We start from the raw sequence: 16830 nt of genomic DNA, 5'->3' as shown, positions 1-16830 counted from the left end.
AGACATAGAAAGCAAACTTGGGTTACCAAAGGGGAAAGTGGGGGAGAGAGATAAATTAGGAGTTTGGAATTAACAGATACACAGATACATGCTACTATATATAAAATAGATAAACAGCAAGGACCTACTGTATAACACAGGGGACTGTATTCAATATCTTGTTATAACCTATAATGGAAAAGAATCTGAAAAAAGATTTTATATATATATATATATATATATATCTGATTCAAGTATATATATATATATATAAGTATATATATATATATATCTGAGTCCGTTTGTTGTACATTTGATAACAACACAACATTGAACATTGTAAATCAACTATACTTCAATTAAGAAAATTTTTTTGACAAGACTGAATTTAGGTTTCAGGTTTAGCACCTGGGAGTAACGATAATGCTCACTGACAGAGGGAAAACAGAAGGTACAGGTTGTAAAAGGGGGAGGATGTATTCCATTTGAGCCATCTCCGAGCTATCCAAGAGGAGATGCCCAGTCAGCATTTGGATATGTGGTTCTGAAGCTGAGGAGGAAGAGCTGGACAAGAGACATAGATTTGAGAGTTATTAGTATATAAATGGTAACTGAAGGCATAGGATGAGTGAGGTCTTGCTGAGAGAAGGATTTAGACAAGAAGGGAAGACTATCTGAAGAGAGAACCATGGGGAGTACCAACATTTAGGAATAAACAAAGAAAGAGTGTGCAAAGTTGGCTGGGAAAAGTGCCCAGAGAATTAAGAGAATCCAGAGACTATGTGGTCTCCGCAGAGACTATTGAGACTATTGAGATCCAGGAGATAGAGGAAGAAGGAGGGGTCAGTGATGACCAGTGTTGTCAAGAAGTCAGTGAAATGATTAAGAGAGTCTTCTAGATTGAGCAACAAGAAAGTAGTTGTTGAGTCATTGACTGTATCCAGAGCAATGTCAGTGGAGCGGTAGGCTCCAAGAGCTGGAAGAGAGAGGAAGAGAAGAGAGGAGGGGGTTGGTGGAGGACAGGAGGGGAAAGATAGAAAAAGGTGTGGTGGGTGAGTGGGGAGAGAGAGAGGGATGTTGAGATGTGAGATTATTATAATTCTATGGGAAGGAGCCCATAGAGAGAGAAGGTTGAAGATACAAGAGGCAAGGGGAAATCAATGGTGAGGTTCCAGAAGACTAAGGAGGGAAGGGGATTTGGAGAACAGGTGGAGGGAAGCTATGTCTCCAACAGAGAACCAAGTTTCAATTAAGGCATAAGGTACAGTGAGCATTAGCTGAAGAAGATGTAGAATAGTTTAATTAGAAACGGAAGCTCCGTGGTACCCATTGGAAAGGTTTAGGAGGAGAGCAGTGGGAGTTTGGATCAAAGGAGAAAAAAAACAGAGCAGCGTGAGGAAGAAGACAGGGAAGACGAAGCCTAGAGGGGCTCACCAGAGTGGCCAAGTAGAACAGTTACATGAGGAGAAAGGCAGGATACACAGAGAGCTGGATCTTATTTTAGATATTGGTAATTAAATTACAGATATTGGTAATTTAATCTTTTCTTTTTACACAATGATGCATTTGTATCACAACCTAAAAATTACCCTCAATAATAGTGATTCTTTTTTTTTTTAACCAAAATATTTTCTAGCCAATTCAAATTATTCCTGTGTGTTCTGTTGTTTAATTTTATGTTCACCGGGTTAAATCTTCATCTATGCTCCTGACATTGAGTTCCCTATGTAGAAAAATCTATTCATTATGAAGACATTTATTGCTCTATTGAGTTGTCTATTTAAAACACAGAGAACCGAAAATTAAATGTAGTGCATTTCTATTTTGGAAAAAAAGTGGATGAATGGGTACTATTTTCTTGAATACACTGTGTTTGTCTTAGATAATTAATAGTCCAGATTCATAGGCTAACAGATGCCAATCCTTGCTTGTTTTGATACTTGTTCCTTATTGAAAGGGATGCTTCCTAAGACTTATACATGCCATGTTCTGCATCAGGGGAAATGATAAGACAGATGTAATGGAGACAGTTGCTTTTGGGGCACAGCTAAGCTAAGTGATCAACAGAGACGTTGGTCTCCAAAATCTATTTCTCTGAGGTTAATTATGCAAAGTATGAAACAGTTTCTTTGTTGAAATTGTGAAATAAAATATCTCAAGTAGCTTCAGTATAAGATTAAGCCATTAAGTACTTATAGATTCCAAGTCTACAGCCCTCTACTAAATATTTATTGTATTTAAGACTTTGGTGTTTGTTCCAGATACATTCTTTAATGACATATCCTAATTTCTCTAAATTTCTAATATTGGTAAATGAGAATATCCCTGTGTTGTGTACTTATAAGTGTGGACTACAGTACAGTACAAGGGCACTGTCAATTGAGAAATCTGCAGTTAATACTTAGTGGATCTGATCAGGAGGTCAGAGTTTATTTTTTTATTTCTTCCCAGTGTAACCCCCAAGAGGCCGTCTGTTCCATTTCTTAACATGTATAGTGGATTCTCCTGTCACTATCCAGGCTGGGACAGAGTAATGGAGAGAGCTTTGTCTTCCATGCCACCTAATCCCATCTGGCTCCCAGCCCCACCATCTCTGTTATAAACAGAAGCCCCTCCACTCTTTCTGGGTGTCTCATGCCTATTCTACTTGGATCTTCATTTGTTCTGACTTGGCCTCCACTCTTCCCCTCACTCAGGCTTTCCAAGGACATCCTTGGAATCTTTCTTTCATTGCAAGTGAACTTTCCTACATCCTTAACTGAGTGGTAAAACATTGCATCTTCCTTCTTGCTTTAGCTGACATTCAGCTCTTCTTCAAGAGCTTTGCTCAGTTGGTCTTTTGAGGGAACACTACTTCAGAAGCACAATGCTGTTTGGAGACCATTTCCCACCCTATGGTAGACCCTCCCTTTTTGATCATCCCGAATCTGATTGATTTGCTTTCTGTGTCCATGGCACTGTCATCCATCAAGTTCCAGATCACCTGCATCACATACAGCCTCTGACATCATCCTGGGTGCTACCCAGTACTTTAGATTTTCAGTTCCTTCGCCCTCTCAGTTCCAGTGACCTTCATCTCCATTACTTTAGCTGGCTGCTCACTTAGCAGGACCATTGTTTGGTCCTGGTAATGTCTGGACCATTACCAGGAAGTGCACCATTTCTAAAATCTCACCTTCAAATAACTCTTTTCTGTGAGCCAGGACCTCTGATACAGTATTGAGTGGTAGGGTTGGTAGTGGGCATCCATGTTGTATTTCTGGCTTTTTATGCAAATGCTTCTAAGTCTTTATATCACCATTTAGTATGATATTGCTATAGGGTTTTGGTGGAAGGAAAAAAATCCTTTATATTCCAAATCTGCTCAGTTTTTTCATGTGTCAATAGATGTTGGGCTTCTGTGATTTTTTTTTCCCCTACATATGTGAAGTTCTCATATTGTTTTTCTCCCTTAATCTGATATTTACAGCATTAAATTTTTTTCTCCTCCGTTTTTCCTCTCCTTTTGAAACTTCTTTAATGTCAGCGCTTTCCCTTACATCTTCTCCTTAATTTTTTCCCCTTACATCTGTCTCCTTAATTTTCCTTTCAGTGTTTCCCCCTATCTTTTTTTATCTCTCTCTACTGCATCCTGGGAGATTTTCTTAGTTTTGCCTTCCAGTTCATTAAATCTCTCTTAAGCTGTATGAAACTTGCTAATTATATTTTTTCATTACAAGATTTTCTGTTGGTTTCTTTTCATCTCTAACTCTTTTTCTTTCACACCCTTCTGATTTCACAGTCTTGTTTGATAGGTATTAGTCCCTCCATTATGATGACATTGAGGATTTTAAATGTCTTTTTCAGAGTGTTCTATTATAGCTATTTCCTCAGATGTGAATTGTCTCTTTTGTCAGAGTGCATTTAATCATGCTGCATATCCTTGCATATTTTGTAGTTTTCTTTTCTTTTCTTGAGAGCTTACCTCCCCTGTGGATCTGCTCTACAAGGGTTCTCTCTGAAGGGTGGTTTTGAGATTTCCTCAATCCCAGACCCAGGAATTTCTTAGCTCTGAAACAAGTCATAAATTAAGCATGGCTTGGGAATCCTACTACAGGGACGTAAAAATTTCTGTGCCCACATGTGATTCAGACTCAGTTGCTAGTGAGATATATGCATCTTATCTTCATTTCTAGTCACAGGTAATGTGGGGTCTTGATCCTAACCGAAAAAAAATGGAACTCTTCTCACCCCACCCTACCCCTGATATCTGTGAGGCATATTCAGTCCCTTCCCCTTTGCAGATGTAGAAACCTCAGACCCCTCCAGTCTTTCTGGCGCCTGCCCCCACCCGATCCTCACAATGGCCACAGAGTCTTCGTCATCACTTAGCACCAGGGGCTTATGATCCTTTTCTATTCACATACCTTCCTGTCTTGTTTTAGAAAATGGTTTCAATCAGTAAAGGTCCCAGCAGAAAATAGAGCATCACTCAGATACTTAAATTCAAGAGATTTTAATGAAGAAACTATTTACAGAAGTATGGACAGGAATAAAGAATCCAACAAGGTCATTTGAGGTACCAGGGACTAGGAAGCTGTCACCACTCCCAGTCTGAAGGGACAAGGGAGAGAATGTTATTATTGGAGGCCAGGGACAGCTGGAGCTATGGAGGAGGGTAGAAGCCGAGTTTTGAGGGAAGTAGCCACTACCAGAAGGAAGACCTGAGGCAGGGAGGGAGCAGGAAAGAAATACCCCATCCTCTCTCCTCCTCTTCTCCTATCTCTTGCTGGTAACTTCTGTTGGCCAAACCCAGCTGGAAGGCACCAGCAAGGAAGCGCGGGTAATAGGGCCCAGAGAGGCACAGAGCAAGGCAGGGAATGGATTGGAGGGATGTGAAAGTAGAGAATAAATAAATAATACAAGGCTTATGTGATTTTTTTGTTAAAAAAATTTCATTTGTTATTTCTATATGTTGCAGCAGACTGAGAATTTTCAGCAAGTGTTTACCCTGCCATGTTGACTCAGAAGTCTAATAATCCCTACTCCAACCTCTTACTCAGCTGAATCTCTCATTCGGGCACACCCCTAACGTTTGCAGGGCCTGGGGCAAGGTACAAACAGAAGCCCGCATGCTATATGTCTAGAGATATGAAAATTATAAATCAAGGTAAACTATTAGGTAAAATATGTTTTATCTTCCTACCTTGACAAATATACTTTAATAATGACTCGAAGGCAAAGCTGTGATGTGGAACTCATCGGTTCCTGGGCGAGCCACGTGGGGCACTCATGGCATGGGGGAGAGCTGGCCTCTGTCCCTGGCTCTGCTCCAGGTGATAAGGAGCCTCACATGCACTTGTGTGGACGCCCAGCCCTCACATCCCACCTCAATCCACATGACCTACGAACAGCCACCCTTTGGGTGGACCCTCAGGAAGAGGCCTGCACAGGCACTGAAAGCGTGCTTAGGGCTGCTTGGGTAGGGAATCCTAGGGTCCCAGGGACCTGGAACGGGGTCTGAAAGGTGGAGGATGGAGGACGGAGGGGGGGCACATCTCGTTCGTCTTGCAGACTCCCTTTGTGGAGAGGGGTGCAGCCAGAGAAGGGCCAGAGCAGAGGCCTCTGAAATTCAGGTCCCAGGGCAGGGTCCCCGCTGGCCTGGGTTTAGTGCTGGTCCCATTGCACCTGATCTTCATCTTCATCAAGACCTCCAGTCCCTTCTCTTCTCTGTGTTTTTCTCAGACTGTGAGCCTCCCCGCCTGGCCTGGGTCCTCTGGTCCATCACGCTCTCAGCAAGGCCCTCAGCTTCCTAGCCCCCTTGTCCTTCCATCATTCGTACCCGGCAACCCGAGTCTCCGTCTTCCTGCTTTACGCAGGCTTGGTGAGGGCCTGCCATGGGAACAGTATAAGCAGTATTCACGTCCCAGTTGCACCTCTGGACCACCAGCTTCTTCCTGGTTCCCCCAAAACACTTTCGAAACTTCGCCACTCTTCTCAGGCTCCTGCCCCACCTCTTCTCTGTCACTCTCATCAAATGGCCTCGCTTCCCATTTCTCTAAGAAAAGAGAAGTCACCAAAGCCACAGTGTCTTTTACTTCCTGCCCCCCCCCCACACCGCTCTGCAGTTTTACTGGACACTGTTGACAATGATGGTGAGGATAAGGATGGAGGATAATGGCTAACTTTTTCCACCCCTAAGCCCCACCTGCCGCCATGACGCCTTCCTCCTGTCTCAGAGGTGAAGGGGCTGCTTCCCCGCCCCCCAGCCTCTGGCAGATCCTTCCACCATGACTTTGGATTCTGCCCCTTCCTGCTTGCTGGGGACCTAACTGCATCAGTGATCTCCTCTGTCTAACACTCTGCCTTTAACCTGCAGTCACTCCTCTGCCTCTCATTTCCAAATCCCCTCCAGTCCATGGTGGTCTTGTTTCTGCCCCAATAACTCGGCTGAAACCTCTCCAATCAGGTCCAACAGTCACCTCTACTGGCTAAAGCCAATGGGTACTTTAGTCCTTCTGCACAGTATTTGACACAAGTGAGCTGGCCTTCTAAACATGCTCTTTGCCCTTGACACCCATGCTCTTCCTGCTTTTCCGGGCAGCTTTCTGAGTCTCCTTCCCTTCATTGTTGTCTTTTTCAGAGCTCTGCCCTCAGCTGCTTCTCTTCTTATTCATTAAACTCTCAGCCCTGACCTGTGGGTGCTCAATCAATCTCAAATTATGTATGCAAATCAGGCAGTGGTTTCAAATTCAAGCAAGGAACTCAAGTCTTTAAAAGTGTAAGCAAGAAGGAGCAAACTTTTTTTTGGAGGGATACACATTTCCAATTATGAATGATGTATTACTTATTGGAACTGGAGTCCACTGAGGGAGAAAAAACCATAATAGCTTATTTCAGAACTAATACAGCTATACATTAGCAACAGAAATGATGTCGCTATCTTATTAGAAATACAACAAAGAGGTAACTTAGCAGCTGTCTCCTGCACTGTCATTTCATTTTGCTCTGTAGTTCTTGGCAGAGAATCTAGAAAAGAAAAAAAAATAATTAAGCCACACTGTGTTCTCCTAGACTAAATGAGTTCTGCTGTTCTGAGAAACAAATCTTAAAAGGCAATGTATGTTCCATGATTATTAGAAATAGAACATTTTCAAAATTTTTTTTTTTCCCCTAGAGACATGTGATTAAACATTATGGCCTTTTCCCTTCTAGCTAAGAGAAACGTCGTAAAGTTTCTCTTAGCTCCATGTTCCAAACCCAAAATTCGAGGGCCAAACATCAGCCTAGGGGCCATAATTAGATCTTGAAACCCACTTTGAAAAAAGAATTCCACAGAGAACTATTCAGGGCTCTCTTTTCATTGAGATAAAGAGATGCCACATGTAGAGCATTTATTTGTTTATTCATTCATCGTTCATTCCACAAATAATTATGTTAATAGCCACTTAAAGTCATCTTAGAATGGGTATTATTTAATGTACAGAAGGATGCATGGCAAAAAGAGACGCTGAGTTTATTTTTTCCTTTATTTGGCCTTTACCTGCCAAGGTTTCTTTTCCCCACCTTCAGAATGTGTTTGCCAGCAGGACCTACTTTGCATATGTGTCATATTATTATATTCCATCTTTCCCTGTTACAGTCATTTTAATAGTGATTTGGGTTGTGGTATCTTTGTGCTACTCTGTACTGAAGCAGAGGGAACTCTTACCAGTCCAGGGAAAGAAGGAATTGTCAAAATGAAATCAGAAGTCAGGGTTCCATTGCCTGCTGATTTGTACAGTTCACGTTTTTACAACGTAAGTATGAACTAAAACTGGTATTACGGCCACTTTAATTTTTATCGACATGTCTAAGAATATGAATATGGCTAAAAGGGAGATAGATGAGACGTGCAGATTTTGTGGGAAACATTATTAATGCTCTTAATCTTCTGGCGTTACCTAGGGGCCCAAGAGAGCACAAGGCAGAATTGAATACAGTCCCAGCCCAGAATAAGAGGCCAATGCATGTTAGCCTAGGAGTGGAAAAGCCATTGCCTGCAGCGGTAACATAAATGTATGACTTAGGCTGGGTGGGAGATCACGGGCAGTGGTGGGGCTGGAGAGCTCCTAAGTTGCCTAAAGGCATCCATGTTTAACAAATGGAAAAAGCACTGTGCTCGCCAAACAAAAACGTGTCTAGAGATTCAGTACTGTCCCAGCCCAAGTGTTAGATCTCTGCAGTATGCCTATCCCTTGCTTTAGTTCCTCCATTCCCCTTTCCACATACCCTCTTTCACTCTTTTACTTCCCACCACCATCCACCCTGTATCTCGGACTGCTTGCCACTTCAGCTGAGAGCTGCAATCACAAAGTTTCTACCTCATTTCAAAGAGTATCTAATGTCCATCGACAGATGAATGGATAAAGAAGATGTGGTGTGTATACGTACATGCACAATGGAATATTACTCAGCCATCCAAAAGAATGAAATAGTGCCATTTGCAGCAACAGGGATAGACCTAGAGATTATTATACTAAGCAAAGTAAGTCAGAAAGAGAAAGACAAATACCATATGATATCACTTGTAATCTAAAATTTGACACAAATCAACATATCTACAAAATAAAAACAGACTCACAGATATAGAGAACAGACTTGTGGTTGCCAAGGGTCGGGGGGGGGGCGGGGGTAGAGGAGGGAAGGAATGGGAGTTTGAGATTAGCAGAGGCAAACGATTATATATAGGATGGATAAACAACAAGGTCCTACCGTATAGCACAGGGAACTATATTCAATACCCTGTGATAAATCATAATGGAAAAGAATATGAAAAAGAATATATAACTGAGTCACTTTGCTGTACAGAGGAAATTAACACAACATTGTAAATCAACTATACTTCAGTAAAATCTAAAAAAAAAAAAAAATAGTAATAACTAATGAAATGTGCCTGGGTTTGCGAGTGTTTGCGTACATATTAACCAAGCATCATTTAAAACACTTTTTAAAACTTCTCAATCTTTGTTAGCTTTTATAGTATATATATAATACATGTTCTTCATTTGAAAAGTTCTAACAGTATAGAAACTAAAGTAAAATGAGTTTCTTCCTTTCTCCCCTCTGCCAATCCCATTCCCTGGATAAATATTATTAGCTGTTTGGTGTATATTCATCCACATTTTTTCTGAACATATAAACTAACATATACATGCACATGCTTACACACATAGATTATGCATAAATATAATATTAAAATACTGCATACCATTCTGCAACTTGCTTTTCCATATAATGCATCACAGACAAATTTTCATAATAGTATGATTATATCACATTCTTTGTAACAGCTATTTATCAATATATAATAATTTACTTAACCAGTCCCTGTTAGTGATGTTTAAATTGCTTCTAGCTTTTCTATTTTTCTGCATCCAACTCTCTACAAGCATGTGTGATAGCCATCTCCACGTTCAAAGCCAAACTCCTAATCTTCTCCCCCATACCTGCTTATCTTAAAGTTTTCCATCTTAATTCACGGAACTCCATCCTTTGCGTTGCTTATGCCAAAACCCTTGGAATCATCTCAGGCTCCTTTCTCTTTCTCCACATCCATTATGTCAGCACCAGCTCTGCCTCCCAAGTCAGCTCCATGCTTCTGCCTTTACCCGACAGTCTGTTCTCAACCTGAGGGATCCTTTTCAAATGTGCAGCAGGTCAGGCCACGCTTCTGTGGATTCTTGTCTCACTTGCATAAAAGCCAAGGTCCTTACACTGGTGGACAAGGCCTTAAATGATCACCACCACCACCTCCACCCCCCGCCGGCATTGTCTCCCCCGCCCATACTCACCTATAGCTCTCCCACTTTGCTCATGCTGCCCCAGCCATACTCGCCTTCTCACTTGTCTTCAAACATGCCAGGTATGCTCCTCTCTCGGGGCCTTTGCACATGCTCTGCCTTCTGTCAGCAATGCTCTTCCCCCAGATATACACAAGCCTGCTTCCTAACACTTTCAAGTGTTCAATAGTCTCCTTCTCAGTGAGGTCTTCCTTGCTCAGGGTATTTATAAAGAACATTTCCCAGCCTTCTCTAGCCCTCTTCTCTGTAGTACTTATCACCATCTAATGTACTTTACAATAGAGGTTACTTTTTGTTTTGTTTATTATCTGTCTCTACCCCTGGAAGATAAGGAGGGCAGGAAATTTGTCTGTTTGGTTCTCTGTGGAATCCTCAGCATCTGGACGAGTGCCTGCCCCACAGTAGGCTGACAGTAGCTACTTGTTGAATGAACAGATGCTATGAACGTGTCAGTTGTGAACGTCCACATACATATTTATTTGCTCGCATGTGGGGCTATCTCTTCAAGGTGAATTATTAGAAGTGGAATTGCTGAGCCAAAGGGCATGCTTATTTTAAATGTAATAGGTATTGTAAATTGCTTTCCATAAGGGTTGTACATTTGGTATACTATATGATTCTTCTTGTAAAAAAAAAAAAAAAAAGATGTATTTTAAAATAGAACTTAACCTGGATGTAGGGGTGAGGTTACAAGTGAAAGGGACCTTTTAATTCAGGGATCCTTCATCTGGGGTCCATGAACGTAGACTTCTGATGGACATTCAGCATCTTTTTAAACTGGAAATGTTGCCAACACAGCACAGTCATTTTAACAGTATCTGGGACTTTGTCACTAACAGAAGTCACAAATATTTTTGTATCATAGTATAAATGTTGTGGCTGTCTTGAATTTGTTCACCCTCTTTACTGCTTTGGAATCACAGTGAATCCTCCTTCCCTTGAATCCTCCCTTTCCTTTACCCACCACTAGTTATTTGTCTCGCCACTAGATCTTGTTATTTAATGTGTTAATAAAGAAGCACCTATAATACCTTATTGCTAATTTGTTTTTTTAATACTCATATCTATTTCAGTATAATTGGTTTCATTTTATGCATTTAAAATTAGAGTCTTTATCAAACTGCCACAAGGGTTCATGGTGCAAAAACAGTTAAGAGCTCTGTTCGTTGAAGGAGCTGCTGTTCATTTGAAGGAGTAAGTTAGTCATACAGATAATCATTAGGCATTTTATGAAATTAAAGTGCCACAAAATTTCAGTACCAGAATAGTAGATACACTAATATTCATGGCTATCGTGTCTTTCATTCGTTCATCCGATGCTTATTTATTAAGTGCTTCTATAGGCAGTGCTCTGTGTCAAGAGTTCTGCAAATCAAAGGTGAAGATCTGCTCCTTGCTTATGCTCACTGGGGAACGTTGAAAGTGACTAATCCAGTGATGCACATCAGAACCGTCTACCCAGAGCCTTTCCATCCTTGACTCACTCCCCTCCTCTACCCACCTCTGCATGTTGGAGAGCTCAGGTCTTGTTCCTGGTTTTCTTCTCTATCCACGTTTTTTCGCTACGTGATCTTATGCAGAGTTACAACACCTAAATGCTGGTGATTTCCAAAGTTACACCTTCAGACCAGATCTTGCCCTAAGATCCAGGCTCATCCATACTTACCATCTCTACTTGGGTGACTCATGGCATCCCAGACTTCATAATCAAACATATTTCTCCCTACTATTTCAGTAAGTGGCATCACTATCCATCCATTGACTCAAGCTAAAAATTGCCCAAGGGTCTTCCTTGAATCCTACCTTCCCTTTACTTGCCTCCCCTTATCCCACATCCCTAATGCAATTCATCAGCAAATAATATTGGTTCTCTATTCATAATACCTTATTACAGTGCTATTCAAAGTGTGGTCAGCAGATCAGTGCTGGTCCGTGATGAGTTAGGTATAGACATTGAGAGTAAGCATTAGAAGCTTTTACAGCAGTTTGAAATTGTCATGATGCCACATTCACTATGGCAGGTTCATATCATTGAACAGGGTATAGACCTCTTCAGTTCTGGCAAGCTCAAATGGTGAGTCATGTGGCGCAAGTTGTGTAATAAATAATCCCGTGCAATAGGACCATATTACAGTATGTGATAGTTTATGATTGGTTTATCAGCTGTATTCTCAAAGTGTATAAAAACCTGTGAAGATGTAAGCATTTCTTGTTATAACTTATATTTACAAGTTTTCATTTTTAATCAAAAAGTTTCATTTTATTGTTTAACATTATTAGTTAATTAAGGAAATAAAATTTATGTTGATTATTTTCACCCTCAAGTTACAGAAGGTAAAACCAGCCTCACTGGAGTTTTTTGTTAGCTTGTTGGCAAGGAAACACTTGTCTTTTCTGAATGTGGCAAGAGTATAAACCAAATGGTGAAGGTGGAAGTGATTCTGAAGAAACAAAGGCCCAAGAGTACATATTTGTTTTCCTCAAAACTGTGATCCTTCACATACTGAGTTCAGTTTATAGCTGTCATTGATGTTGACATCCTAAAAGCATAATGTTTAGTGATTTGTAGAGACATACTGGCTATGAAGCAATGGAACCATCAAAACATATAGGGTAGTAGAATCCACGATGACACACAAAAAAAGTATTCTTTAATGGCATCCAAAAAAAAATAATTAAGTTCAAAGCCACGAGAATTTTTTGAAAGAAAGAATAGAGGATTAAAAAGCTGATTGAAACAGATATTCAGTATTTCTCTTATAAACATGAGGGTTCTACAGGCTCCTTAGTAAGTAGTGTTTCAGCTTGCCAAGACTAAAATCCATATACAGTTGGTGAGACATTGGTGAAGGATTGTATCAAAGGTATTTGCTCAGAAATGTTGGGTGAATCCGCGCACAGAAGGTAGCTCAAGTATACTTCCAGGGCCCCCGCAGCTCAGCCTATTCTGGAACCGGCCAATGGTGTGGAGGACTAACTCATAGAGCAACTGAAGCCAGCAACATGTTTTTTCATTGTAGTGCAATCATTTCTCTCATATTCCTATTTATGTGCAATTTGAACATGTTGGTGATACGAAGGAAGAATTTCTTTTTTCAGTTTTGTGGCTGACAAACAACTAAGTCTGAACTGTGTAGATGAAGGATTAGTTGTCAACAAACATGGATTGGAGTTTTTACATTTTGTGTAGGAGCGTGTTCCGATGGTGCAGAAAACATCCTGAAGACATCGCCCTGATTTAGGGGCTGCACCAGAATGTAAATCAGTGGGCTGTCTCTCTCATGAAGAAGTCCTGCTATGAAAAGAAATGTTGGTGGAACTAAACTGTGGGCTTAGTGCCGTCCTAAAAATCATGAATTAGGTAAAGGCTGGTGTGTTAAATTCTGGATTATTCTCTTGTGTTACATGATACTGTGTAGGCAGATCATGAACAGCTATTACTACATGCTGAGGTGTGATGATAATCAAGAGGACAAGTGTTCGAGAATGTTCAATTTATAGAACAACTCTAAACGTTTCTGTAAAATCAGAAGACAGTTTGATCCCGGCTTGTTGAAGATATGAATTGGACAAGCAGGATTGCGTATGTATCTAATACCTTCATTATTTTTAATGATCTCAGTATTTCCATGCAAAGAAGAAATGCAACATGTTTTTCAGTGGCTGATAAAAAAAAGAAAGGAGCTTGGAAGAACAGAGTTTCTACAGATTATTATGACACACGTTCCATAAATTAACAATTATCAATGATGCAGGTGATCTTCATACTGCACATCTGTGAAAAGCTATCACAAAACACCTTAAAATTTGATAAGGCATTTTGAATTTTATTTTCCATCAAAAGAAGATCTACGCCTAAAAAATTCATGGATCCAGAATCCATTTCTTTCATCAAAAGATAACTTAAATTTAACCATAACTTACAAGATACATTGCTGGAACTGACTTCTTTTGAAGGATTTAAAGGACTCTGAAAACACAGTAGTACTTTCTCCATTTTAGATAAAATTTTAAAGTGAACAAACTGAGCTTGCTGAAATTGCTCTAAAACCTCTTCTTCTATTCCATTCTGTGAGACTGGTTTCTTTCCTCTTATTATTATTAACATAAAACATAGAAATAGTTTAGATGTACCTTATCAACTACAAGTAGCCTTGTTGGCAAAACCACCTAGATTAGATAAATTATCAATCAAGAAGCAAGTCAATTTGTCACATTAAAAATTTTAAGCATTTATATACACTGTGTTCATTCAAAGTGTGCCTATAGACATTTAATATGGGGATTCATTTTTTTCCCTCAAAATGAAAAAAAAAGTTACAAGTGTAATAGTGAGCCTATACTGCATATTAGTTGCCTATATACATACTTTCAATGAACAAACAACATGTACAATTTTCATACGTTTTTCCTTATGTATACTTTGGTAATATTTATTGCAGTATAATTTCCTGTTGGTTGAACTAATAATACAGAATTGCAGCTTTTATCTTGTAAGTCTTTTTATTTCATTTTTCTAGTAATTCATTTTTATTAAGTTTTACAAAGTAGCAGTTTGCAACAGACTGGAAAAATTTTTTCAATTGGTCCTTTACCAAAGAGAATTTAAGCAGCACTGCCTTAGGGGACTTAATAGAAAATGAGGCTTTTCTTCAAAACATACCCTCTGAAAAGAATTAGTTCTCTTACGAAGTCTTTCAAACTATCAGACATGTTCTCAGTTACTTTATTTTGAACAAGAAAAGAGTGTTGAGCCTGAAGCAGCCTCAGTCAGTGTGAGTTTTTGATGCTTACAGAGGTTACCTGATGAAATTGGCAAATAAAGGAGGAAGGAAATGTCACACAGATCCAGTTCTTCTGCCTGATGTTATAAACTCATAACTGCAAATATTGGCTGTCATTGTAAACAAGCCTTTAAAGATCACTTTAAAAGCAATCCAGTAAGTGGTTACATATTAGAGATCACAAATATAAATCTCAGATTGAATGAAAAAGAAACCCAAAACATACATGTTATAATGTTATGCAAATAGCTACCAAGTGGCTTTAGGTAAAAATTTCTAGTGTCAGTACCAAGCATGGAATTTACAAAGTCCTGTATTCCAGACAACTTTAACAGATGTGAAAATGACATGCTCTGGAAAATAGAGTTAATGTCTCTAAAAGTGGCTCTGGTGATAATGAAAACATTGATATGAAGGCACATGTCAAGAATGAATAAAATTGTTTCATGAAACGTGATCATGGAAAAAGCAGCGTGTGTTGGTTATTAAGCTCTTGTCTCTCAGCCCCAAACCCACCCTTCTCTCCTCTGCATGGTGAGGCTGGGATAAGACTCTGAAAGCCGCATTTCTCCTTTACCAGCTGCCTCTCAGCAGGTTCCATCTTCCCAACGTGCAGAGGATGCCTGACGGCTGGAGAAGGGAGCAGCAGTGGCTCTTTCCTCCCTGTCTCCTCTCGGTTCCCGGAAGGGTCACTTCATTCCAGCACCTGCTGTTGGTTCTAGTTTCCCACTGTTTCTCACCCTGGACCCCTCAGAGACATCAGCCACAGCTCCCAGAGGGTGGGCTCCAGCTTCCCGGGACCCTCCACCAGCCTTCTAGGTCGTAACCTCAGCCTCTTCCCTCTGTGTCTTCAGCCCTGACGATGGTAGAGGCTTCATATACTCATAGTTACAACTTTTTTTTTTCTTTTTAATAACTGCAGTGTTTCCCTTTTGCCTTGTAGTCCTCCAATACCTGTCTAACTATTTCTTAGGTTAAAATCTCTCTTTTAAAATAACTGTTGTATTTCTGGACTGGATTTCCTGACTGGATCCCAGCTGATGTACTGGCAGTGGCCCCAGCTGGTCTGGCAGTGGTTTGGTTGTGTCCAGCCCTGAATGCAGTGCCGAGCAGCTTGCCGTTGGGAAGTGGAGTGGTAGTAATCCACGTCATGCAGTGGCATCGTGATTAATCGGATCACCCCCAGGGGTTGATGGTAATGGAGTGCCCACTGAAGCAAGAAACTTGAGGCTGCTGCGTGTACCCATCATTGCAGTAATGATGACAACTAAGAGTGGGGAATGGGGTGGCTATTTCTACCTGGATGTGTATTTGTAGGAAAAAAAAAAAAAAAGACAAGCTCGCATCTTTAAACACTGAGGTCAAGTCATAGATGGCAAATCTCAAATGATCCCACCTCTCTCCATCTGCACTGCACCATCCTACCTCACACCATCCTCATTTCTCCCCTGAAGTTTGCAATAGCTTCCGGCTTCCAGCCCTTCTTTCTGACAATCCATTTTCTATATGGTGACCCAAGTGCCTTAAAACCAGCTCCTCTGCTTAAAACCTCCAGTGACATCCTATTGCACTTAAAATCTAACCTCTTCAACCTCATCTCAAACCGCTTTCTTCTCCTCAGTTGTTGCTAGTCTTTCTAGCTCTTTCCGGCTGTGGGACTCCCACCTTTACAGTTCTCTCTCATTGGAATTCACTTCCCCAAGCTCTTGTATGTGACTGCTTCCCTTCAACCCTTTCCCCTTGTAAATATGTCATCACGTATGTTCATTTCTTTCATAGCACTTACCACAATCTTTGTGGATCTTTTTTATTTCCTTGTTCATCTCCCCCCTACCAAACTGCACTCCATTAGGGCAGAGACCTGTCTGTCTGATTGGCTACTGTATTCCTAGGACGCTGCTCCAATGCCTACCACATAGTAGATGGTCAATACATATTTGTTGATTGAATGATCCTGAGAAATAATTTTTCCTCAATTAATTTATAATTTTAGTTATGAAGCATTTTAAGCATGCAGAAGATATCATAACACCCAGGTGCCTACCAACCAAATTTAACAGATTTTGACATTTTGCCATATTTGCTTCTGATTTTGTTTTCTTCTCTCTCGTTCTCTTTTTTAAAAGAAATGTTAAATGTAAAACAAATGTGTCCATTTCATCTAAGTTCAAAATTATTAGCACAAATTATGCATGGTATTCTCTTAACAGTATTTTTAATGGCTGTAAGATCTGCCTCACCTTCAA

At 40.3% G+C, this 16830-nt stretch overlaps 1 protein-coding gene across 12 annotated transcripts in view; it reads left to right on the top strand.

Moving 5' to 3' along the window:
- LOC130707593 (EF-hand calcium-binding domain-containing protein 11-like) overlaps positions 1-16830 on the top strand; it is a 215245-nt gene that overhangs the window by 97743 nt on the left and 100672 nt on the right. For 7 of the 12 annotated variants that reach the window (XR_009007486.1, XR_009007489.1, XR_009007491.1 and 4 more), the window contains exon 6: positions 4940-5128. The exons of 1 other annotated variant lie outside the window; for it this stretch is intronic. The gene's annotated coding sequence lies outside the window, so the exon portion shown is untranslated. The remainder of the gene's footprint in view (positions 1-4939; positions 5129-16830) is intronic. 4 more of the 12 variants (XR_009007492.1, XR_009007493.1, XM_057542842.1 and 1 more) reach the window with 1 other exon arrangement.

Source organism: Balaenoptera acutorostrata, chromosome 3, assembly GCF_949987535.1.
Source record: "Balaenoptera acutorostrata chromosome 3, mBalAcu1.1, whole genome shotgun sequence".
Taxonomy (NCBI): domain Eukaryota; kingdom Metazoa; phylum Chordata; class Mammalia; order Artiodactyla; family Balaenopteridae; genus Balaenoptera; species Balaenoptera acutorostrata.
Note: the sequence above shows the minus strand (reverse complement) of the source record. Positions and strands in the feature narration are given on the sequence as shown.